The following is a 23910-nucleotide window of genomic DNA, read 5'->3' as shown; positions in this document are numbered from 1 at the left end:
ATGAGGCTGCCTGGACAAGGTACTGGTCATCCTCAGTTGTATCCCATGACCCAGAGTCTGAAGCTCCAGGACACTGCCCTTAAGGTGGTAGAGGTGTGATCTCTTGCTGAGTGAAAGAAAACTGACCCTGGAGGGTAAACAGACATGGGTTATATGACACAAACTTTTAATGTTGTATTGGTACCTTTTCCTAATTAGGATGATATTTACACATGTCAGAAGTAGCTGGCAATCACAAATTCTAAATTATCTTGCAAACAGCTTGTTTGTGGACCCATCTTCATGAAGACTTCTGCTTTTACAGGATGAGAAACATAAAGTAGAACCAGTCCTGCAGTGCAGCCTGCATATGTGAAGTGTGTGTTGGGAAGTCTGCAGTAAATACATAGTTGTGTAAGCTGTTTCTAACAAGACACAAAAAATAAAAGTAGACATGATGCTAGGAGGTATTGAAACTGCCTCCCTGCACTGCAGTAATTTTATATGGCTTTAACTTCAGTAACTTTGCACCTGTTTGAACAGAATCATTGGAAATTTCCATTTTCTGAGCATGTTGAAGTGATTTTGTGGGAGACCTTCCCAGAGTGTTACCTACAGTTTCTTGCATAAGTATTGTATGTGGATTATGTTTATGATCAATACTACTTTCTGTCTTGTGTAATTTACTAAACTATGAACTGAAGTCTGACATGGAACTTTAAAATCAGGAAACTTCTCTTGAAATAATCTCCTTGCACTTTCTGTATGTATGAATCTCAAATGAACACTTTTTATTCTGTTCATCTGGTAGTATTGTATAGTTTGAGCTGTTTCAATTTGTGCTATTAATACATCTCATACACCAAGGAATATTATAAATTATTACAGTTTAAGGGAGTCATTTTTATTTTTTTAAATTTAAAGCAAAATTGTAAAGAGATTTTTCTTTTTCTGTTTGCAGTTTGAGAGCTGTATTTTCCTGTATTCCTTGGAGATGGAGATTTGCTGTGGCATTTCAGTGTTTTGGCAATCAAGATGAGAAAATACCTAGTGGCTTAATTTTGAATTTTGCACAGGAACTATATTTTTTTCTTAAAGTGAATCATAAGTTTGATATACTGCATTTCAGTGAAGGAAATCCATATAAAACTGTTTCTAACCTAGTAATGAAGTATACTGATAAATACCAAGGTAAAGAAAGTGTAAATTTCTATTTGAATATAATTAAATTCTTCAGGTGGAATTTTCTGTAATGGACTTTTATATGTAGTTTTCCAATCACTTTTGAAGAAAAACTTGTTTTTTGAACTGCAACATGGGATAGAATTTTTCAAAGTGACATCTAATAAAATTCTAGTAACTTTATTTTTTATTGAAATAAAACATGACAATTTGAAGAAATTCATTAACACTTTATTTCAGTAAAGGAAATGCATATAAAATTAACTTCATAATTGAACCAGGGTTATGTGGGGTTGAGTCAGCCATTTCTATTTAAAATGTTTTTAGTTCTTATGGACAATGAAGCTATAAAATATTTATTTTGACATTCTGAAAAAAAGTCATATGGCAGGTCATTAAAAATGGGTGGCTGAACTTGGGGATTTTGAGTTTATCTTATTGCAGTCAGTTAATGTAAGAAATTTCATTTTTTTGTCTAATGAACTGAGATTACAATAATTAAACTTTTTCAGGTCCACCTATTTCAGTATAATACTATATTGTATTGAATAGGTGGACCTTAAAAAGTTATTGCAGTCAAATAGGAATGCAATTCTGTCTACTGCAAGTTAGTAGGAAATGCCTTCTAAAAATAAGCTACAGTATATTTAAAATGGGCTTTCCTAGGTACTTGTAGCAGCATAGTTATAATTTGAAAATAATCCTACAAATTTTAAGAGAAGCTAATATTTTTTTGAATTTGTGATCCAAATTTATAGCATCTTGGTACTTGTCATATAATATGGCTTATGGGAGTGTTTAAATTTATGCCAATATTGTGACCTGTTGTCAATTAGAAATTGTCAACTGCTTAAAAGCTACTGAATTAGTGCCAAGTTTCTCATACTTAAAGTATAACTTGTGTTTTTATTATGAGATATTAAAGAATGTGAATGCTTATATTTGAAGGGATGCTGTTATTTCCAGCATAAATTGTATTGTAGAGAAAATTATGTAATAAAGGAAGAAAATAACAGTGCTTGTTAATTTTTCTTTAAAGTTTCCTTTCCATTTCATAAAATGCATATATATAGGTACAATACAAGCTAGATTATATTATGTATATAAACATTTTACTTTTCCATTGTACATAAACCAAAATTACAAATGTTTGGACTTAGTTTTTTTTCTTTCTATTTATTTTTTCATTATTGTATTACAAATATAAATTTTACAAATACTTTTCAGCAATATTTCAGAAATTTGGACTTAGTTTTTTTTTAATTTTCAAAAAACAGCAAAAAAATAAAAAATCACACTTAAAAAGCAAAAAAAACCTTAAAATATTGGACAATTTCTTTAAAATTTTGGAAAATTTGTTGAAAATTGCACATTTTGAGCAGAAAAACAGCTTAAAAATATACCCTAAGTCCAACACCTCATTTCAAGTGTCCAGGTTCAGCGTCGAAACTTTTATGAATCACGGACTTTCCTGTTCAAGAAAAAAATAATTACAGAAATTTAATATTAGTAGGTACACATAATACAGTACTGCCATTGCACAAGAGGGGAGCATTTTTACTCCCCCACTTGTGCAATAGCAGTACTTGAAGCACATTATCGAAGCACCTGCAGAAAAAAGCACTGTGATATCAAGAAACTTGCTATGATATTTTGGCCAAAAGGGTTTTGTTGTCCGTTAAAACATTTCCCACAGGGTTACCCGCAGGTGCAACGATAAGCTGTTGCAGTTTTAAAACATTAAACACAGCAGTACTGCCAACAGTTGGAAGTGTATATTTAAATGATGCACAATTACCTACTAGTGATAAAATAATCTTTCAAAATATTATCAACCAACTTAATTTTGTTGGCACAATACAGGGTCTCTTATAAACGGAGACCGAATGCACGGGGTTTGTACTCTGGGCTACGGCAACTGCAGTACGGGAGGCGCGCGCATAGTTGTTTGACCTGCAGCACGAGTCGTTAGTCTGAATCTGTGCTGTTAACATGGTCAGACGGTTATCATTGCAACACTGTATTTTCATATGTAGAAGTTCTGGTTTCATCTTAATGACCGTGTGACCCGTCGTAACTCTCGCTGTTGGTGTGCAGAAAATCCTAATGGTGTTTACGAAGTCACTCGTTATGATAGGAAGATTGGGGATAGTGTAAGACAAATAATTAGACGTGGTTTTTTTTTCTGTTTCGAGATTACAGTAAATGCAGAGAGGTATTAAGATGACATTTTGTTGCTGTTCTTCCAACAATTCATGGAAGCAGAAAAATCGCGTGGGTGGTTTCAACAAGATTCAGCCTCTGCTCATACAGCAGATGATTCCCTTCTTACAATCTCAGAAGTGTTTGCAGACAGTGATCAGTGTTGGTCTATTTTCCCCTCGTTCTCCACATCTAACAGTGTGTGGTGTCTGCCTCTGCAGCGTAACGGTTGGTGTTATTAGCTGCCAACGTCGGGGGGCTCAGGTTCGATTCTCGGTACTGCAAGAAATTTAAGAATGACAGCAGGGCTGGTATGGGGTTGAAATGGCCCATGCAGCGCACCACCATCTCGCGCGCGTGTATGTGTGCCAGAAAAGAGCTGCACCACCTCGGGATGAGGACACGAGTTTACTTTACTATTTGTGGGGTAAACTGAAAGAAAAAGTGTGTCGAACAAATCTTCAGACATTAGAGGAACTGAAAGTGGCAGAACTCACTCGTGTGAGCCAGAACTTCCAGCATCTTTTACAAGGTAAGATTATATACATGCTTAAAGCAGGGCGGCCGCGCGCAAAGTTCAGTTGAGGCAGCTGCCATAGCGCAGAGTACAAACACCGTGCGTTTGGTCTGGAGTTATATGAGAGACCCTGTATGTTGATAGGGCATGAGTTTATCATCCCTTCATCGTAAGACACTTACTGCACTGTTCAGTCACATTTTCCTGGGGGGGTCCAAAGGCTAGTACACTGGCAGAAAATGAAATCCCAACACCAGCAAGGAGTTGTGCTAGATAAACAAAATTCAGGAGGCGTGCTTGCACATCTGAAAGATGATGTGTATTCAAATTTATGTGCTAATTGAGGAAGAGTGATGCTAGTAGCAAAGCAAGTTTCCTTAAAACTCATGCTGTACACTTTTTGAGCATTAGTCATCATCCAATGTTGACGTTATGAGGCGGGTGTGAGTGAAACATGTCTTAAAGAGACGAAGAACGCAGCTTACGAGGCTGTGTAATAGGGCTACAAGAAGGTGGATACTGCAGAAAGCCTTGGCAGGGATGTATCCACAGTACATCAATGTTGGCAAGAATGGTCACAGGGAGGCACTTTCTCAAGAAGACTGAGGTCCATTACAGAAAGGGAAGACAATCTTATTCGCTGCACGACTTGGTAGTTCGTACTGCATCTGCAGCAGCCATTACAGCTTGTAGGCACTGGAGTGACACAAGAACTGTAACAAATCTCTTACTTGAGAGACAGCTCTGAGCCAGATGTCCGGTAGCGTTCATGCCACAAAGTCCGAATCACTGCCATTTGCGACTTCAGTGGTGTCACATGAGACCCGTTTCTATCTCGATGCCAGTAAAGGCCGTAGTTTAGTAAGGAGGAGGCCAAGTGAGCGCTTGGAACCAAGCTGTCTGCAGTGTCAACACACTGGACCTGCACCAGGAGTTACGGTCTGAGGAGCGGATTTGTACGTCAGACTGGTGACCGACCCGGCTGTGCTGTGATTCATTCGCAGTATTCAAGGGGACGTTTTCCAACAGGATAAGGCTCATGATCATACTGCTGCCGTCACCCAACGTGCTCTACAGTGTGTTGATGTTGCCATGGTCTATGAGATCACCAGAGAGCTTTCGCCCATTGAGCATGTATGGGACATTGTGGGACAACAAATCCACAGTCATCCAATACCAACATTAATATTGTTGCTGATTTGAATGACCAAGTGCAACAGGTATGGAATGACACGTGCTAGAGTGTACGTACATTTGCACGCGTACATTAAAAAATGTGGCGAGTACAGTAGTTATTAACGTACTATGTCGCATGTCGTCTAGCGTATACTTGAACCTGTGACCAGGAAACTTTAATTAAATAAATATGTTACCTAGACAATTGCTGCGTCAAAATTGCAATCTTTCCAACTAATGTTTTCTTGGTGTTGGGATTTCATCTTTTGCTAGAGTAATTGGTTTTATCAGTATAATTAGTTTAAAGATTTTATAATAATTTCTCCAAAAGTGAACCAAGATTGGCAAGTTCTTAAGCTGAACTTAAGGTTCAGATTATCGGTACCATTTACAACAAGCACTTCCAAGAATTGACACTACTACTAGATTAAAAAAAAAAATAAAAATCACTAACCATTTCTGACAAGTATGGACAACTTTCTGATCATTTACTTGCACAACTTAAATTGGTAGCCCCGTATATTATATTCAGATCCTCATTTTGGTTTTTCTACCCTAAGAGGCCAACTAGGGTGAAAGTCCAGCGATAAATTGCTTTTCTTTTTAAATAGAACCTTTGACAATTGAAACCTGAAGTTTTAACAGGGAAGGTATAGTACTTTGTTATTGTTGATAATAACATGACAGAAATTCAAATGATCCTACATGCATTGGCCACGATTCAAACCACACCAGCCTTTGTGAGGAGCCAGTGATTATGACACTTTGCTACCACACTCAATATACATACAATATTTTTTTCAGTAAAAGCATGCAAAAAAATTAAACAATTTTTTTTTTGCAATTGGTTTTACGTCACACCAACACAGGTCTTATGGTGACGATGGGACAGGAGAGGGCTAGGAGTGGGAAGGAAGGTTTTTTTTTTGCTAGTTGCTTTACGTCGCACCGACACAGATAGGTCTTATGGCGACGATGGGACGGGAAAGGGCTTGGAGTGGGAAGGAAGTGGCCATGGCCTTAATTAAGGGACAGCCCCAGCATTTGCTTGGTGTGAAATTGGGAAACCATGGAAAACCATCTTCAGGGCTGCCGAGAATGAGGTTTGAACCCACTATCTCCCGGATGCAACCTCACAGCTGCGCGCCCTGAACCGCATGGCCAACTTGCTCGGTAAAACATAAAATAGGAGATGCTCTACTAAACATTCTGAGACAGAGTCTGACAAGCCACTATTTTCCAGGTTATTCACATTTAGTTTTGACATTAATTACAGTTATTTTATTTACACGTAGTCTTTACATTTATTACTCTACAGTACCACAACAGTGACAAACCTGAGTTAATGTATAATTTTGCACGTCACAATACAATGACAGCCACTAACTTGAATGCAAGCACCTAAATGCAACTTAAAAGCTTTCCACACAAGTTCAATATAAATAGTACGCAATAACATAGCTGTAAAAAATATACATACTGAAAAGTATATAAAAAACACCTTTGGCAAATCTGTCTGTCCGTTCTACTGGACCGATTTGATTCAATTTTGTTCCATTCTCCGGAATTACCGCCAGTAAATCACGAGACATTGATAGCCCTGTAAGTTCGGCCAACTTTGAGTAAACAAGTCTTTTTAAATGATCACTTCAATAATTGCAGGCGAAGGCTTACCCTAACCCACAATACATTGTGTACTTAGCAAAGCGACTGACACTTTCATTAATATTCTGATATATGTGATTTTCATCCTTAGTAATGTTATTGCATGCAGCCAAGCGAGAGAGTACACACTTCCTCTGATCACAGAAAAATAAGATTCCCTGCTAGATACTCTTTGATTCTCTAACCTTTCCCAGCTTCCAAATGTATTCAACAGATGGCAGAGCATTCATAATAACTCTCATGCTGCAAAGACAAAAAAGTCTATGTACAAACAGACTCCATCATGACACATGTCTAGGAACATCTATCGAAGCGTAACCTAGCTAGCTTCACTAGAAAGACTGAAGGTCCTTCGAGACTAACTTATGAACTCAGAAGACAATGTTCTATATAGAAGAACTGAGATAAAAAATACCATTGCGTTCTACGACACAATACCGAGCTTTACATCAAGAACTGCAGGATTAATCCTTACTTAGTAATATGAATCCTACATCATCATACGCAGTTTCCAGCTGTTGGCCAGATCTGTTCTATGTATGACGAACTTGTGTGTTCGACAGACTGAGAAGCTTTCAAGTTACATTTAAATGAGTTGCCACTGGAAAGTGTGGCTTCCTTGTTAACAATTCAATGGAAGATGTACAAGATACTGCCACACCCTTTCAAATCGTAGGTGACTATAATCCTGGCAACAAATTCCATGTTTGTCCCCATTGGGGTCTTGATACTGTATGAGGGTCAGCCTGAAGACGAGGCAATCCACATTGCATTTTTGGTTACCTACTGTATTGTCATAAATAAATCAATCAATCCCACGGTATCCCCTGCTTTTCGTAAGAGGTGAGTAAAAAGGGCCGTCAGCTGAGCCCTGGCATTGGTTCCATTTACTCGTGCCAGGCTCCTCACTTTCATCTATCCTATCCAATGTCCCATGGTCAACTCTTGTTCTTTTCTGACCCCGAAGGTATTAGGTGTTGAGCTGTAGGGAGTCTTATTTCATCTTTCTTTGGCTGATACCTTCCTATTTTGAAGTGTTGGATCCCTTCCATTTTCTCTGATTAGAGTTAATAGAGGATGGTTGCCTAGTTGTTCTTCCTCTTAAAACAATAATCAACACCACCACTGTACTGTCCCCAACGTGGTCCTGTCTTACTGTAATTACATTAAGATATGAATCATTTGAAGACTCATACAAAACGATGGCGTAGAATGGTAGAGTTTCACAGAGCAGACAGATATTAACCTTGTATATGAGAAAGTATGTAGCAATGTTCTCACAGCTGAAAGGCTGTACAGGGAACAATTTACCAACATGCATCAGCCATCACGATGAGTGTTCATTTCTGTAGATTGGTGAATGCGGGAGACATGTTTGTTGTAATCAATACGAGGACCCTTCTAACGGCCACTTAAAGGAGGAGCTGGAATGTAGTGCAGTGAACACCACTACAAGTATTTGTCGTGTTACACGTGCAATGGACCCTGGCAAGAAACCCACAGCCAGCGATTATAACTCTACCACTCACAAGTCCATGCACTGCATTGGACTGACTTCGCATCAAGGGTCGAATGGTGTCGGTGGTTACTTCAGCAATAAAATGGTTGACAAGATTCCCTACAATTCGTGCTGTTAATTGACAAGACTTAATTCACTCGTAATAATACCTGGAACAGCGTGATTAGCAGTGTGTGTGTGTGGTACGAGGAAAACACTAGGGTCAAGTCACACCACCAAGTATGTTCTGGTGTAAAGATCTGGGCTGTCATTATCTCATTGTGTTAATCAACAACATGGTTATGGTTCATGCAATGAGTTTTTCCTAAGTTGTGGAAAGACATACACTTGACTGGCTGTTCGTGAGACGATGTGGCTGCAGCGTGATGGTGCCCCACCTCATTTCAGTGAGGGTGTCTGCAACGATCTGCATGTTACATCTCCTGGTCGCTGGATTGAAAGGGGAGGCCCTATTCCTTTGCCAGCGAGGTCAACCAACCTGAATCCACTCAATTATTTGGTATGGGGATATCTAAAATAACTTGTGTGTAAGACCCCAGTGGTCATGCTATGACTGTAGTCACCTGTGATGGGATTCAAAACACACCAGGGATATCTGAAAGTGCAGAAGAATCTTGTGCGCCAATGTCATGCTTGCGCTGAGGTTGGTGGCAGTCACTTTGAGCAGAGCAAATGATGTAAGGTACAAAATGGTAAGCTAATTCAGGTTTGCCAATGACATGGTACTGTAAATAATATAAAGCTAAATGTAAATAAATACACGTAAAATGTATCTTAGATGTGAAGCTTCCACGGCCTGTTGAGATGTTTAGTTCTTCTTCCGAGTTGAAACAGCTTGGGGTTTTTTCTGTACCTTTCGTACAATTTGCCCACATTTTGAATACATTGCAGTATTCTCTGTCAAGGTGACTAAAATGGTAATCAGTCTCCCAGGCAGCTAAATCAATTACAAGAGTGGTTATTGTGCTTTGCATTCTCTCTTGCTGGATGATGTAAGCCCCACGGAGCCTCCTGGAAAGTCTGCAAGTGTGTGTCACTCGTCAAATAGCTGGGGATTGCCGGTGCTATTATGTAACGAGGGTTCGGCCTGTACGTTCATGTTGTGACCTGTATGTTGTAATCTATGTATAATAAGCATCTAAGAATTGCTGATTCTGTGTCCCTCCTCTAAATTCATATTGTTTGGGTGTTTCTTCATTTTGATGGGCGCTCAGTTTTTTTGTTGATATTCCAGGGGATAGCAGCTAAGATCTTGATTCTGTGAAATGCAATTCTGTGTCTTGTTTTGTAGGAATGCTTGGCTACAGCTGGAATATCTATGCCATGGTTCTTGGTGTGATATCTATTTCAGCTGTAGCGAAGCATTCCTGTGAAATAAGACATGAAATTGCATTTGACAGAACCAAGATCTTAGCTGCTATTCTTTGGAATCTCAAAAGAAAAACCTGAGAGGTTATCGAAATGAAGAAACACCTGAACAATATAAATTTAGAGGAAGGATACAAGATCAGCAATTCTTGGATGACTATTATACATAGATTACAATATGCAGGTCACAACGCGAACATACAGCACCAACCCTCGTTACATAATAGCTCCAGCAAACCCCAGCTATTTGGCACGTGACACACATGTTCCAGACGTCTCTGAAGGCCCTGCGGGGCTTACATTAGCCAGAGCAATAACCGCTGTCCTAGTTGCTTTAGCTGCCTGGGCTCAGATCGAGTAGGGGTATTTCAGTCGCTTTGACAAAGAACATTGAAATGTATTCGAAACGTCAACAAACCGTATGGAAGTAACAGAAAACAACAAAACGGTTCATCTTGGAAGAAGAACTAAATAACATATAAAATGCAGCTGTAAATGATCCAGAAAACAGTGACAGACATATTTAACTCCACATCTCTTCATGCTTTCTTCCCAGACCCTAGGTTTACTATGCAGCAGAGCTTCTCCTATTTCCTGTTTAATTCTTGCATGCTCTTACTGAAACACTCTGTAAAATCTAAGTGAATGTTCATCTCTATTGAAAAGTATTCAAACAAACTGCATTTCCTTTCATCCTGACATATTCTGTAGACTGTTATGATCGGATTCAACACCACCCAGTCCCTTTCATACTTTTACAATTTGTAATGGACAGAACAGGTTTAAAAAATGTACATTTCCATTACAATTAGGGCACAACGTGGACTAAAATGTAACAAGTTACACCTGAGGATCAAAACTAGTGATATTGTTGGCCACGATAAGTTTACTTGCAAAAGTAAGCTGAATTAGTTTGACTACTTCAAAACCAAAAAGAAAGGTTGTTGTTGTTGTAAAATAACAAGTTTGAATCAAAGAGAGAAATGAGATAAGAAATAAATAAATTAATTCACTCTTCTCAGGAAAAAAACAGTTAAGTCATTTTTATTTTTGCAGTAACACACTAAGGTCAATGCTCTCCATCCTTTGACACTAACAAGAAATGCCATTTCATCATAATATTGAAGAAATAGCCAAATTTTCCTCCCAGGTTATTAAAAAATACACAACACTAGTAAGGGGTAGCTAGTGAATGAGTCGTTCAAAATGAACGCTTCACTTCTACGAAGTGTGAACTAACCACTCAATTTCAATGAACTGGCAGTTCAAACACTTCACAGTTCTCGCACTTCACGACATTCAACTCATTCATTACAAGATATTAGAATCATTCCGTATTGACGGTTTTCACTTTACAATGGCGAAAAATGAGAGTATCCTCCTATTCAATACATCATATATTCCGTCATTAGACGGAGCAAACAAATTCAGACATGTTTCGGCTCGCTTGAGCCATCTTCAGTGGAAAAATTAGGGGGGTTGGAATAATTTACATAATACATAATACATGTCTGAATTTGTTTGCTCCGTCTAATGACGGAATATATGATGTATTGAATAGGAGGATACTCTCATTTTTCGCCATTGTAAAGTAAATTCAACTCAGTCGATTCGTCTGTCACTCGCTCTCTTCCCTCTCCCACTATCTGCGTCAATCTTTACCCCTTCACTCCCAGGGCCATCCTACCTGTCAACTGTGTTCTTACATGTATTTCTTTCTTTATATGAGACAGGGTTCTCTGTTTATCTCTTCCTTGTCCCTATCAATCATCATCTAGATGCTGTAAGCCACTGGGTGCCCATTATTACACAGTTCTGCCATCTGCTGGTAATATTATTAACTATCATAACAGTTCATTGAGTAAGACACAGTGAACGCAGTCGCTGCTGAATGACTAAGTGAGCATCACTGTCATACTTCATTACTTCACAAACGAACTAATTCATTTGAACGATTCACAGTAAAGAGTGCAAATGGGTGAAGTAGTTCATACGAATGAACTGGTTCGACTCATCACTACACAAGAGCCCATGGTAAGAAACAGAGAAGTTCAGTTATCACGTTAATATTTTGAATGTTGTTAATAAAAGTGGCTTCAACAAGATAAGTCAGTTTGTCACATGTGTAATACATTTCCTGTTGCTAATGTGAACGTGGACATTATTATCTTGTAAATGAATTATTGGCAGTGACTTTACACAGCTCTTTCTGTTACAGAAATCTATACCAGCTAACAATACACAAATGTGACTTATACACTTTAGTTTTACTGCTCCAGGTAAGAAACTAATGTCAGGTCAACATAGGACCAGTCAGTTTCTTTCAAAATCCAATCAAAACCATTATTTAAAAAGCTGTTCCATATAACGCAGAATGGTTTACAACATTTGGTGAATCAGTGATTTCTTACCGTTTAAAAGCAAGAAAATGCTTCCCCTGAGAACTTTAATTTTATTTTACTTATCTTGTTATTCCCTGAGACGAGTGAATTAGCCAAAGATTTTATCGATACTTCTTAGGGGATCAAATGTATTTGGAACGTTTAAAATTCTATATCCACACCTGCTTCAAGAAGGTTGTCCATACTTGTTTTACAATGACAAATTCTCTTGAGTATCTTCATTACAATGTAGGAACATGAGAAAATTTTAGACATACCATTATAATGAACAAATAAATCAAGAGAACTTGACAGGCTGGAAGAAAAACTGAAACCGGTCACCATAAAGCACAGAAAGAGATTTCTCAAGTTTTTCTTCCAACCAGGTTTTAACTACACAAAACCAACAAAATCAACATAAGAAAGAGCACATTATCCTGTTTCCAAATCATATTTTCTTATTATCTGCCGAGCTACCAGCAAAATATAGGGGGAAATGACAAAACATTACTTTCTTCTTTACAACAATGAATTAAGCTAGCATCTCTTTGATCCAGGAACATATCTGGAATTTAGAAATACCCCCTTTTATTTCAAATTATGATTTGGACAGATAATACAACAGACCTGTGATACCTTAAAACAGTGCTTTCATTACCACTTGTTAAGTGATCAAATGAGGAAAATAGGATTGTATGTTGCGCAATGAACAAGAGACTCATCCTGTCAAGTTAAACTACTTCATTGTATAAGAAAAAAGATCATCATTTGGCTTCCCAGAATTGGTCTGCAAATCAATCACTTCAAAATATTCGTACACAAAGTTATCTGCCATTTACTGTATACCTTCAGTTAAAATATCAAAACCTAATCAAAAAAGTGTCTTGACATCCGCCGGCATTCCAGCTATTTTGGGACCTACAGGAACCAATCGACCCGACGGTGAGCATCATATCTTTGAAGAATGGAAAATCCTTAATGTGGGATGCACCTTATACGGATACTGTTGCAGCTACCACCTCTAAAGTAGCTGAGTCAGCAGCAGAAGCACCCCTTCTTTAAAAGAGAAATAAATATAAATCCATTGTTGTTGATAACATTTTTCGTCAGTTTGCTATTGAAACGTTTGAGCCATGGTGCTCTAAAGCATAGAACCTCGTCTCTGAAATCGGGAAAATGCTACAGGACATCACAGATGATTCCCGAGCTGCTAAGTATCTCCCGCAGTGCGGCACTATCACTAGCCAGAGAGAGAATGCTGTAAGTGTCATGGGAACATTCGCTTCCTCTCCTTCCTTGGAAATAATATTTTATTGTTAATTAATTTAGTATCATTGTATGTTTTTTCAAAAATAAAGTTAAATCATCTAACAATTTTATGTTACTTGAAATCATCACTCCCAAGGTGATATTTCATACAGTCACAGTGTCATCCAACTAGAATTTAATTATATAAAGATTGTGAGCAACTGCAAAAAGACCTCAATAACATTGTGAGATGGACAACGGGGTTACAAGTCAGGCTGTGAGTTCCACAAATAGGAAAAGTTCTCTCAGTTTTAATTACTGCATTGATGGGGTGAAAGTCCCTTATGGGCATCACTGTAGGTACCTAGGTGTTAATATAAAGAAAGATCTTCATTGGGGTAATCATATAAATGGGGTTGTAAATAAAGGGTAAGATGTGTTTTATCCTGTTATTTGATCCATTTAGCTTAGGACCTCTCAGGGTGCATGCACCAGTGCACTGCGTGGTGCAAGGTGCAAAAGACGACTTCACTAGATTGGCCAAAGTGCAGACCCCCATTCCTTGATTTCCAGCAGTAGCGTTGTCTCTCTATTTCCCTACACCAGTCTCCCCCTTTCTCACTTGCTCTGCAGCGCTCAACCATCCGAGCAGAGCTGAGCCGAGCCCTGAGACAAAACGCTAGTCCAAACCTTGGCACCTTGGTCTGCACACGTGAGATTTTGAGCATTTTGACAGGGCCTGGTTTAGCTGAAGATGATCAGATACTTGATCGACACTAGTACTAAGATGATGATAATTTTGAAGGAACACATGAGTTAATTTTTATTCTCTCAATTCTGATGTACTGATTAGGTGGATCTATAACTTTTATTTCTGCTAATAATGCCATATCCATCAATATGGGCCTTAACATGAAAATCATTGCTTACCTGCAATGAACCAGAATATTTTGGTAACTATGGTTTGTAGATATTCAATGGACATACATAGCCTAAGTATATATAATTGAAACGTACGGCCAAATAAGGCTCTATGTTGCATTTTTACTCATGTTGAGTATTTGGCGGAGTAAAGGTCTATGGACTCTCTCCTACATGATTTCCACAAGTTACGCTAGAAAATTAGCTTGTGCGGTATGAGCGTCTATGTGCGCACTTGCCTACTGCCAGACATACTGAAGCTCTCCAACCTTTTCAAGCTCTTAACTCGAAACATGCCGAGTGTAACATAGACCCTTATTCGGCCACATGCTTCAATTAATGAAACTTTTAATTAGTAATATGTATGTTATGGAAAGTAAACAGCGAAATACGTCAATACTGTTACTGCACTTAATAGTAGCCTGTCTAACATGTTTCTGAAGCAATTATTCCTATGCAAGCGACATCTTCAAAATCAGAGGAAACTGGATCGAGTAATTGCACCTCAAATTCTTCCTGTCTTTCATTCCTCACTGACCGAGCGAGTTGGCCGTGCGGTTAGGGGCACACAGCTGTGAGCTTGCATTCGGGAGATACTGGGTTCGAACCCCACTAATGGCAGCCCTGAAGATGGTTTTCCATGTTTTCCCATTTTCACACCAGGCAAATGCTGAGGCTGTCTTTTAATTAAGGCCACGGCTGCTTCCTTCCCACTCCTAGCCCTTTCCCATCCCATGTCGCCATAAGACCTATCTGTGTCGGTGCGAAGTTAAGCAAATAGCACTCCTCACTGTTTTGGTAACTTCTTGAAGCTGCAGCGGTGTGCCTTAAAAGGAAAGCGATGTCACTATTTTACTGTACATCTATGTAAATATAAAGAAACAATATAACTGAACCCCCCAGAAGTTTTATCCATGTGCCGCCAATGGTAGGTGGCTACCCGCAAATGAACTAGTGAGAAAACAATAATGTGTTTGCAGTCCCACAAGAATAGCTTCACTCATTCAAATCTCACACCAACCAACCTATGGAACTGGACAAAGAGAAAAAGAGAGTGCACAATCAAATTGTCCCATATTACTGTGGAACCTCGATTCTCCGTTTTTGGAGGGACCACAGAAAATAACCGTACAACACAGGAAAACGGAAAATCCGAGAATGAATGAACCATCAACAATTTGGCTAAACATCACAAAAATGAAATATGTATAGTTATAATCTTACAAAGACCCCTAAACCAAACCAAACTACAGCCCTAATGGGCCTTCCGCCTACCAAGCGACCGCCCTGGGTCCGAAGGCCTGCAGATTACGAGGTGACGCATGGTCAGTGTGACGAATCCTCTCGGCTGTTATTCCGGGCTCTCTAGACTGGGGCCACCATCTCACTATTCAATAGCTCCTCAATTAAAGGTAATCATAGAATGAGTAGACCTGGAACCAGCCCTCATATCGAGGTAAAAATGCCTGACCTGGCCGGTAATCGAAGCTGAGCCCTACGGGTGAGAGGCAGGCGATTTAGACCGCGGGGCCGGCTTCAAACATAATTACAGGTACACGACTTAAAAATCTCGAAACTTTACATTCAGTTTTACCGGGGAAACTTCATCAGTTTCCTCTGAAAACTTCTTTCAGTTCAGCAACTTTGATCAGCTAGAGCCAAACTCTTCGAAAAATCTAATACGGCACCTGTAACAGCAAACCAAATAACAATCGACCACAAGTAGTTTTTAATTCTCTATCTCTGATCTATAAAATAAAGCACATTAGATACAAAAGCTCCCAACATGATGGCGAAATCCTCTTTTCTTATCTTCCATTGTAATTTGGTCACCGGTATACTATTTGTAGTCAGTTTATGGAAATCTTGTACAACGTAAATTAGGCCTACATCGGCTTTTCACGGTTATGTTGAACTCGGGAATATGGTTTTGAATGTAAGTATCGATCTTCTAGTTTTCAAATGCATTAAATTCAATTCTGCCCGTCACTAATTATAATCAAATTGGAAAGAGAAAAAATATCATTAACACTTCCAAAATTACGATTATTCGCGACCTTAAGCTCAGCTGGAAAGCGCGCTCGCTGTACAAGTCGGTACAAGTGCAAAATGATACAAAAGCTTTAAATATAACGTGTGCAAATAAAACGAGTGCGGTTTTCACAACATTTTAACACAAAAATGTGAAATTCCCAGTCTTATAGTAGGACAAAAACAGTAATAGTCAATCTCTAAATCTCCCATGGCTTTATGTATGTAAGGTGCAACATCTGTTCTGGTGTCCAGCACCATGGCTAAGTGGTTAGCGTGCTGGCCTTTGATTTCAGGGGTCCCGGGTTCGATTCCCGGCAGGGTCGGGAATTTTAACCATCATTGGTTAATTTCGCTGGCCTGGGAGCTGGGTGTATGTGTCGTCTTCATCATAATTTCATCCTCATTACGACGCGCAGGTCGCCTACGGGAGTCAAATCAAAAGACCTCCACCTGGCGAGCCGAACTTGTCCTCGGACACTCCTGGCACTAAAAGCCACAGGCCATTTCATTTCTGTTCTGGTCTCGATAACATAACCATATACGATAATATTCAAATACTACTGTTACTTAAGAAGGATCCGTTTCGATTCCTGTCTGAAAGCCCAGTGACGATACAGTGCCATGAGGGAAATGCCAAAAAACCTGTTCGGCTATACACTCGAAAAAAAGTAAAAAAAAAAATAAACATCTTTTTTGCTAGGGGCTTTAGGTCGCACCGACACAGATAGGTCTTACGGCGACGATGGGATAGGAAAGGCCGAGGAGTTGGAAGGAAGCGGCCGTGGCCTTAATTAAGGTACAGCCCCAGCATTTGCCTGGTGTGAAAATGGGAAACCACGGAAAACCATTTTCAGGGCTGCTGATAGTGCGAAATAAACATCTAACCCTGGACATAATTTAGACGTTTTCCAAGTACGAACATTTGACGAAATTCGTTTCGATGTTCGAGTAGAGCTATCGAAGAAATGCGCTCTGTCTCCTCCCAATTGTTGTGGACACACTCTGTTTTATAATTTGCACAAATTCTCTAAATAATACCACCAGAATGTGATGCTAAGATGGTCCCTTATGCAAGTTCGCCGCCGATCGCTTTTCCAGTACAGTACTTCCTCAAATTACCGGTACCGCAATGATGAGACGTTAACACCAATATCCGTAAGTATGCTGTAGCCGTCCTTTCGTGAGATACTGTTTCTTGAAAAACGCGTGATCGAGGATTTAGCGTTGATGGGACTGACATTTCTGGACGGTTGATCCGGGAAATCGTTTCTTCGAGGAACGGACAATACAGGATTTTTACGTGATTTGATTAGGATGCTCGCGGGACCAGGTAATTTGAACGAATAATACGAGAAAACGTAGTTTCCGGGAACGTGTAATCGAGGTTCTACTGTATCTAAAAAAATATAAAAGCAACAGTATTGGATTTATTTTTTTCATGGTCAACACAAGGAAAACTGATGATAAATTTAACCATAGTAGGCATTTGACTTGATCCTGTACTGACTTGTTGAAAAGAATCATAAATTTACAGACATTTCTAATGACATGGAATTAATACATCAGGCAAAAAAGGGAAAATTCATGAATGTTTTGGAAATATTAAAAATTTATCTTGCTTAAAAAAAAAAAAAACTTTGTATCAAGTTTAAATGAAAGATGTAAAGATGAGAACCAGTTGTATAAACTAGTGTTTAATTATTTAAGGAAGAAAAGAAAAAAGAAGGAAAAGGTAAAACTTGAAGATCTTAAATTTATTTAGGTATTCTCCTTCAACATCATCAAAATATTAAAATTTTATGTAATGATAATTTTCCTAATATTTCACCAATGTTTGTTTATTCACTGATATGTTGAATTATGACATAACACTTCTATAAATTTTGGGCTAAACAAACGGTAGTGTTATACTGTTTTCATTCTTTGATTGGACTTCACTGATGAAATATGTATGAATAATTTTCAATTATAAAAAATGTATTGACAAGGTGGACCAAACACAAGGGAAACCGTGTCATCATCATCATCATCATCATCATCCCTTTTCTAGCTGACACTGGGTGGGGGCAAATATTGTTCCTCTCCAATTCATCCTGTCTCTCCACCATTCCTCATCCAACACTGCGTTTCAGTCCACGTTCCGTTGTCCTATGCTGCTCTTCACAGAGTCCATCCATCGTAATCTTGGTCTTCCTCGTCGTCTGTCTTTCCAGTGCTTGTCTTGGCACTCTTTCTTCTTCCATCTGCTTGACGTGTCTAAACCACCTTCATCTGTTCTGCTTCAGTATATCATTTAGTTTTTGCACATTTAGCTTTTTCAGCATGTCTTCATTTTTCACTCTATCCCCCCCTTGTCTTCTGTACCATACTCCTGCCTGCACTCTACTCTCACCTCTCTGAGTCACTGTCCAGGTTTCTGCTACACATGTCATTATAGGTACGTAGTAGTAGTAATAATAATAATTTCGTGTGGTTATTTCTAGCCAGGTGCAGCCCTTGTAGGGCACACCCTCCGATAAGGGTGGAAGGCATCTGTCATGTGCATGTAGTGGTGGAAGATAGTGTTATGTGTGGTGTGTGAGTTGCAGGGATGTTGGGAACAGCACAAACACCCAGCCCCCGCGCCACTAGAATTAACCACTTAAGGTTAAAATCTCCGACCCGGCCGGGAATCGAACCCCGGACCCTCCGGACCAAAGGCCACGCTGACCATTTAACCATGGAGCCGGACATAGGTAAGTAATATCCCTTGTACATTACTTCTTTAGCCTTCACTGGTACAACTTTATTCCATGTTAATCTCTGTACCTGGTGGAAGAACACACTCTCCAGGTGCATCCTTCTACTAATTCACTGTTGTCCAAAACACAGATGTCAGAAAACACTACATTTTTACAATATTTAGAATATTTACACCCGTAACAAAATTATCAGACTCGTTCTGCGCCATGTGAGTTCCACACCTTGAAGATAAGGCTATACCCTCGTCATCACTTGAAACATTTCCGTTAGAAGATATTTCATCATCGAACTCTAAATATTCAGCATCACTTGGATATTTGGAGCCTGTATCAGCACATAATTCACGAATAATTTCATCCTTATCTAAACACATGCGATCCTTGGGCGCTGCCATCTTGCATGGCTCTTCAAACTTTGCAAACATGTTGTCAGGAAATGCAAAGAAAATCTATGATATGAAGAATAATCAAAAAGAAATGCAACTATCGATTGTGTAAAACCATACATAACAGAGTTCTATCACTCTTGACCACAAAATAGTTTGAGTATATCTCAAAAGATAGCACTAAACTTCAGCCTGCTGCTAACACGAGATAACTCAGGACCGGTCCGCAACACTCGGCCAGGCAAACACGAGTTTTCTCGGGACCGATCCGCACTGTGTTAACAGTGTCGTGCTGTTCCTGTTTAGTTCTTCACTGTGTTTGTCTGATGAGTAGTGTTCAAACTCGGCAGTCTGCGCGCAGCTGCTACATGGGGTGACTGACTTACGAGTGCCTGTGCATCACGATTATAGTCTCCCAGGTAATACCCTAGGCTCCCTGCTACATGAAAAGAACAGAGGCATGTAAATAGGCAGCAGTTAGTAAGTGTGGTCATTCGTGGTTGTTTGTGTGCATTTGTCGGTCATCATGAGTAAATTACAGAGATAAAACAGACTGTGTTTTATTCATAACAATAACATATGCAAACATTACACTTCGTCCAATGTGGCAAGTACATAAACTAATAGTAGCATATCAGTGAACTATCAGTCATCTAAGAAACAATTCTTATTACACTAACAGGGGGGTCTATACAGTAGTGGACATCGATTTTGTCAAGCTTTTGAGAGGTTAATCTATGTGGCTACAAATTAAGTACCTATTTTGAAATTCTCTTGAATGGGCTTTAATTTCTAAGCTTTCAGAAATTCAATTAGCAAACATCAGTTATAAACTATCATATAAGCAAGGATTCAATAAAGTTGTAAATAACCACCAAATAATTTTTTTTGGTTTACTGTTAATTCATTTCATTCCAATGTTTTCTCATGGCATCACTTTCTATGATGAGTAAATATAGTTTTTTTAAATGTTCAGAACTATGAAAGAAGACATTTTACGAAAATATGGAGAACCATGGAGGGATGTGTGAGGAGAATCAAGCAGTCACCACCGATGTGCATTTTTTTTTTTGCTAGTGGCTTTACGTCGCACCGACACAGATGTGTCTTATGGTGACGATCGATGTGCATTTACGGTTGTTGCCCAAGTGGCAGATTCCCTATCAGATGTTCATCTAGTCTTTTCTTAAATTACTTTGAAGAACTTGGAAGTTTATTAAACATCTCCCTTGGTAGATTATTCCCAATTTATCCTCTTGAATTCTAACTTTTACTGTGAACTTTGCAATCTTTGTAGGCTCCACTCAAGCTTAATCACCTACTCATGTCACTCCACGTCATCACTCCAATGACAGCTTAGAACATCCCGCTTAGTCAAGCAGCTTGTCTCCCTACTTCCAAATCTTCTCAGCCTAAAGTTTGCACCATTACCTAACACTAATCTTTTGTCGGCAATCGCTCAGAACAAATTGGGCTGCTTTCCTTTTGACCTTTTCCAGTTCTCAAGTAAGCGTTTGATAAAGTCCCATGGAACAAACCATTTCCACTTCTCACTGAGACGGGTTGCCCACATCACATGATACAGCTGTTATATAAACATCAAAATGCAGTTATCAGGTTTGGCAATGAACTAACAGCCCCTGTACAGATACTGAAAGGAGTGAGACAAGGCTGTCTGCTCCCACCATTCATATTTAATGTCTTTACTGAGAAAACAAGCAATGAATCTATAACAAAAACCAAGCTTGAGGTGAAAATAGGAGGGACACTAATGCAGACCATCAAATTTGCCAGTGATCAAGCTGTAGTTGCGGAAAGTCCAACAACTTTATCCAAAATGTTCCTAAAGCTGAATGAAAAAGCTAAGGAATTTGTATGAAAATGAACATTAATAAAACAAAAGTCATGATGTTTAGTAAGAACCCAGGTCCACTGCATGTGATAATCAGCGGTAAAATGAAATGGCGTATGGCTTTTAGTGCCAGGATGTGCCCAAGGACTTCGGCTTGCCAGGTGCAGGTCTTTTGATTAGAAGCCCGTAGGCGAGCTGCGCGTCGTGATGAGGATGAAATGATGATGATGAAGACACATACACCCAGTCCCCATGCCAGAGGAATTAACCAATTATGGTAAAAATTCCTGACCCTGCCGGGAATCAAACCCAGGACCCCTATGACCAAAGGCCAGCACGCTAACCATTTAGCCATGGAGTCTGACATAATCAGCGGTTAGCCTGTAAAACAAGTAGCACAGTTCAAATACCTTGGCCAGATCATAACAAAGAAACTTCAGCGTCACACAGACAAAGACACCTCCGTACAGGCCATGAAGGCCCTTGGAGCAGTGGAAGGTAAAGGTTTCCACCATTGTTAACCGCGGCACGTGATGGGGTAGAGTGGTTAGTTCTATGCCCGGCTGCCTTTGCCCCCAGGTATTAACCTGGTACTCATTTTTGGTGTAGGCTGAGTGACCCTCAGGAAGTGGAAATCTCGTTTTTTAAATTTTACGACTTCCTGACGGGGATTCGAACCCACGTCCTTCCGGGCGAGCCGAGCACGCCTTTACCACCTCGGCCAGGCAGCCCCTCTCCAGCGTCACACTGAAATAAAACATAGCCTTCAGAGATAAAGAGTCCCTCATCTTACGTAAAAGAATAATGAAATCTTATGTTTGGTCCGTTGTGCTGAGAGCTGGACGTTAACGAAGGCTAGAAGCGTTTGAGATGTGGCGTCGGCTGCAAAGGATAAGTTGGGTGGAGAAGAAGACAAACACTGAGGCATTGAACATTGTCCAAGAAAAGAGACAGCTGTCAGATTAGGAAGAGGCAACTTTCTTGGATGGGAGATAGGCCTCGACATAGGAATGTGTTGATAGAAATTTTGGAAGGTAAAATACCAGGAAAACGCCTTGGTGGAAGATCAAGAAAGACATTCATGATGACATTTCTTGTGAACTCAGGATCCAGGAGCTATGCAGATGCAAGGATTGACCCAGTTGGAGAAGCCTCATTGCAGGGGCAAATCAGCCCTTAGACTGTATTACTCTAAGAAGAAGAATCAAGTTATCCTGGTGAGTGTCCCATACACTACAACCATACTCTAATTCGGGTCATACCAAGACTTATACACCCTTGCTACAACCCGTAAATGCCCTCACTACCATATGAAGAAATCTATACCCTTTATTTACAATCCCATTAATGTGATTACCCTAACGGAGATCTTTCCTTATATTAAAACATAGGTACTTACAGAGATCCCCAGAAGGAACTTTCATCCCATCAACACTGTAATTAAAACTGAGAGGACTTTTACTTTTCGTGGGTGAAATTTACAATCTGCCTTTTCCCCCAGTTTGCCATCATGACACTGCCGAGGTCTTTTTGCAGTTGCTAACAATCCTGTATCTTATTTATTAGTCTATATAGTATTACATCATCTGCAAAACGCTTTATTTGTAATTCTTCATTCATATAGTTTATTTAGTCTAGCCATAAATACCGTCACAAACTATTTTGTGAATAAGTGCAATATGAACTTGCCTATTAATTTTCAAGATGAATCTTACACATAGAATTTCATGTTTCTCATCAATTCTTCTTTCACCAGTATGCATACTCCCCTCCTATCAAATTTCTCCCATCTCTATGATAAACACCCCAGTTCTGGGAGAAGATGTTTTGTATCCACAATATCACAGGGAAGGTTCAATGATGATGACCTTAAGTTAATGAGCCAGTTTCCTACAGATCATCTGCCTCCAAGCTATATGTGTGACGTAAATAGTCAACATAATTCCTAACCAGGTGCAAGCATCAATAACAACCAACCACTGTTTATATGCAAACAATAGTTTCCTCAACACTGTTACAAGAATCACAGGTCATTAACAGGAAGTTTAATGAAAACAAGTACTCACCATAATTTGAAACTTCACCAATCTGGAGATTCCAAGTCCATTGTGTTGGCAAGTGAGAGAAGACTGACTGACATCTTCATCATGCTCCAGCTCCAGTTTCCTGGGTGTGGTGACTGGCTAACCTATAATTTTAAAAAAAGTTAGGTTTATGAGATATGATTTTAAAAATATCCATGTAAAGGTCACTACACATAAAAAGCTAAGCTACGCTAACCTAAGCAATGCCAATCTAAATTTTACAGATCGCGAAGGAGGCGATTTTCATAGCTGCAGCTGGCTTTGCGCATAATCACTTTTTTTTTGCCAGGCATCTAGCATGTGTGTGGCTTTTGTGAATTACCACAATACAGCAGCTTTCAGGGAAATGATGATTATGATGCTTGTTGTTTAACAGGGCCCAACATCTAGGTCATTGGTCCCTAATGGTACAAAATGTAACGACAATTTAAAAGTCCAAAATCATCCACTGACCAGGATTCAAAACGTGATTACGAAGAATGAATGGGTGAATATGAATTTAAAACAATCAGTGGATCCGACCTGCAATGCCCCACATTCCCAGAAACTATCGTAAATAGTATTACTGACCACCAGACCGCTTCTAAAACACAATCCCAAATTGATGATGCTTGTTGTCTAAAGCGGTCCGAAATCCAAGTCATTGGCCCCTCAT

At 39.3% G+C, this 23910-nt stretch overlaps 2 long non-coding RNA genes across 2 annotated transcripts in view; one reads left to right on the top strand and one right to left on the bottom strand.

Annotated features, from left to right (window-relative positions):
- The window catches only part of LOC136884685 (uncharacterized), a 55524-nt gene extending 53353 nt beyond the window's left edge, over positions 1-2171 (top strand). Inside the window, exon 3 of the long non-coding RNA XR_010861404.2 lies at positions 941-2171. This is a non-coding gene — a long non-coding RNA (uncharacterized lncRNA). The remainder of the gene's footprint in view (positions 1-940) is intronic.
- Positions 2172-2474: 303 nt separating this feature from the next.
- Positions 2475-23910, bottom strand: part of LOC137502929 (uncharacterized) — a 45643-nt gene continuing 24207 nt past the window's right edge. Inside the window, exons 3-4 of the long non-coding RNA XR_011018931.1 lie at positions 23238-23359; positions 2475-2632 (exon numbers count right to left, since the gene is read on the bottom strand). This is a non-coding gene — a long non-coding RNA (uncharacterized lncRNA). The remainder of the gene's footprint in view (positions 2633-23237; positions 23360-23910) is intronic.

This window comes from Anabrus simplex, chromosome 13 (assembly GCF_040414725.1).
Source record: "Anabrus simplex isolate iqAnaSimp1 chromosome 13, ASM4041472v1, whole genome shotgun sequence".
Taxonomy (NCBI): domain Eukaryota; kingdom Metazoa; phylum Arthropoda; class Insecta; order Orthoptera; family Tettigoniidae; genus Anabrus; species Anabrus simplex.
This window is presented reverse-complemented; position numbering and strand designations above follow the sequence as displayed.